We start from the raw sequence: 3,621 nt of genomic DNA, 5'->3' as shown, positions 1-3,621 counted from the left end.
GGGGTTATTCATTCTCAACGAAGCATACAACTATCTAGCTAACCATAATGAACTCGATAAGCACGCAAAATGGACCTACCTATGGAGGAAAATTATGTGGGCAAATATTACCTTGTTTATATAGCTTGTTTTACATGGCGAGGTTCTCACATGGGGAGATCTATTAAAAAGAGGTTTCTTGGGGCCTTCTAGGTGTTGTCTATGTGAAAACCAGGAATAATATCTCAACCACCCCCAAAAACAACTTCCCAACTACTTCTACCATTTGGAACTGGGGAGAATAAGTCTTTGTAATCATAGACAAAAACATGGAATCTATAAAAGACACCCTCAAGGACATGAGAGAAATAATTTCCGCTCATTCCAACATCAAAAGAGCATGGGATCTATTTCCGAGAGTTGTTTTTTGGATAACTTGGAAATAAAGAAATGCTAGAATATTCAAGAATTTGCAGGACACTAGGGAAAACCTTCTTACCAGGATTAAGAAGATCCTACGAGAATCACCTATTATCATTAAGATGCCTCCTTAGTAGGGCCCTCCTCATCTCTTGAAGATTCACATCCTTCATCTCCTCGGGCTCAACAACATTCCCCTGATGGGCTCAAAGAACCTCTCCTTCCACTCAAATGCTCCTAAGAAACAGCCTCCACCTCTCATAAATTTCTTCAAGATAAATTATGATGGGGCCTCTTGTGGGAACCCTAGGAAAGCTGGCTTCAGAGATGTGTTTCGGGATCATCATGATGACATTCAATGCATTTAATATGACAATCTGGGAATTACCACGAACATTGTGGCTAAGCTTCAAACCTTGGAGTAGGGGATAAAGCTTGCCAGGTCCTATAATTTTTCACCTTTGATCATGGAAGGGGATTCTCAGGTGGCTACTATGGCTACTTGTAGTATTCAGAATGACACCTCAATCAGCAAAGTCACTTCCAACTGGAGACTCTCCAAAACCCTACAAAACATTCATGTCCATATCACTCGTCTTGCTAGGACCCACTTCCAAGTAGTTAAATGCAAGGCTAATTCCCTCGTTGACCAATTGGAAAATGTGGGGACAGATAAAAATGATCTATTGAGCTCTTATGCATGGAAGATATTTCTTGAAGTTAGGCTTCATCAATACTATGAGGAATTAAGCTGAAATAATTGGTAAGACATCGATATACACGGTCAAGAAAACCACCCCTCCAACACCAAGATTGATCCATGATCGGGTTGTACGAGAACTATGGAGATGATGTGATAACATCTCGAACTCATACATCTCCACCTAACAATCTTAATGAACCTTTGATTACAGTCTCCATACATATGTAAAGACACCACGCCCCTCATCTATCCATCATAAGTTTGTACTTGAAAAATTCGATAGAAAATCTCTCCATTTGGTGAGGTATTGTCGAATTGAAGTGCACATCATGAACATAGACCGCATATTTAGATTGCAGCCTAGCCTCTTTCATTTCCCTAATCTGACTCATGTTTTCTTGCATCCTAGAACCATGTTGCTCTCTTCTACTTGGCCAATCTCCCTTGTTCACCATTCCTCCCTTGCACCTACACCCTCTCCCTACCATACCCTTGTTTCCCCTGTCATTCATTCCATGGCTCAAACCACCCTCTCTACCCTTGATCCTTCCTCAAGTCGTAGGCAAAGAGGTCATAGTCCTAGCCAATGGAGGTAAGCGAATTCTTGCCACAGGACTCATGTGGAGACTACTTCCCATCAGCTACCTATAACCGTTCATTGTTCAATTTCACAAGACATCAAAGATGAAATCAAGAATATGGAGGATCACATGGTGAAGATACAGAAACACACCAGCACAAAGAATGTAGATGTATATTTCAATTGGATTCCAGACTCTGGCTTCACTAGGGCCAAAGAAAACCTATACACTCAAACCGTTGAGCTTCATTGGAACTTGAAGACCATCTTTGGCACCGTGCTACAAGCCAACTCTCAGGATCAAAAGTTTCTAGAAGAGAAAATATATCGATCGAACAACAAGTTTATAGTCTATGTGGAAACAATCCACCACATGAAATTTATCACCAAAGACTCACCCTTGTAGGTGCATTTCAAGGGTAGCTCCAGAAAAAAGAATAAGGGTGTTGGAAGTCTCCTCCCCAACATGGGTAACTGGTAGAAGGATGTTCTTCAGGAGAGTGGGTCTTTGATCTAGATAATCTCGGTTGGTGATGACTAGTCCTTTTCATTTTCATGAACAGTCTCTGGTTTTTTATTTTTTCTACCACAACCTTGTATGAGCTCACCTTCTAGTCTCTTGAGCTCAGACAAAGATTGATTTTTTTCTTTCCTGGCCATCATTCTTTTGGTCAAAATTCGAGCATCTTCGACGATAATATTTTCCCCAAAATTGTAATTATGTCTAATAAGTAATGTAGCTCTTGCAAAGAAAAACAATACAAAATCTATAGAACTGTGAATTTTTGTAGGTGGGCTAGCTTTTAGTCAGGGCGACTGTTGGTTTATCATGATGTATACCTCTTTATTTTGATGAAGTAATATGAAAATAGTCTTACCAAAATAAATATTGTTTTAGGTTATTTGGCCTAAATGGTGTTAAAGCTATTTGTATATATTTTTATAAAAGTTGTTCTTTCATAAACTAATTTTTTTAGCAACGTTGGTTTAATGTCATTGGTTTTAATTTGTAAGGATGTAATGTTGTAAGAAATTACATTATTGCTAAAGGTGATAATGAGATTGTCTCCTACATAAACAAGTTCCTTTCATTCAATAATGCACATGCTTCTAAAAAGTAATTTGGTCACTTTGCATAATAGGAAGGTGCTAAGGTCATTGAATTCTCTAATTGTAAGACATGTTGTAGAGAACAAAAATTGTTTATTAATTGTTGGCATTGATTACATGATAAATTGGAATATTAAATATTATTATGTATTAGCTATGAGTAGAGATCTTAAAAAATCATTCATCATCAAACATAAAAGAATTCACGAGAGAAGTGGCATCATGATACTACGAGGTAAAATACAAGGTATGGTTGTTAGCGCACTCACTTAGTGACTACCCACCACTTTATTTCTAAGTCGGTCACATACCATTCGAGGGAAAATTACTTCTACCCTTTCTGGAGAAGGTACGATAGTGAATAGTCTTAGGTAAATTACCTTACACTATAAGTGACTGTTGTTGGAAGCAATAATACCTAGATCATATTTAGGTTGCTCATAGTACCCTCCCTAGTCTCCATCATTATAACTAGTTTTCATAACATATGTGAGTACCATCTATCTAACAGGATTGAGAACCATGTTGGTGGTAGCTTGCAAAAAGGTTTCAATGGCTTGCATTGAGTAGACATGATGCGTAGGTGTCTACGAATGTTTTCTTTTCCTGTTCCGCAAATTTGTAGACTCCAAAGTACCTAACATTTTTTTATTTGTCGATCCATTCAAGGGACTCCCCCTTAGTCACCTTCTACTAAATTAAATACTTATGTTTCACTCACTTTTATATTTTGTATTTTACTATGCAAGGATGAAAATTGATCAACCACATGAGGAACAAGATGTGCCCTATCAAGTTGGTCAATCAATAGAGGAACAATATGTGCCCT

This window comes from Pinus tabuliformis, chromosome 5_2 (assembly GCF_031772625.1).
Source record: "Pinus tabuliformis cultivar Carrire ecotype Pingquan chromosome 5_2, CPIR1, whole genome shotgun sequence".
Lineage (NCBI taxonomy): Eukaryota > Viridiplantae > Streptophyta > Pinopsida > Pinales > Pinaceae > Pinus > Pinus tabuliformis.
This window is presented reverse-complemented; position numbering follows the sequence as displayed.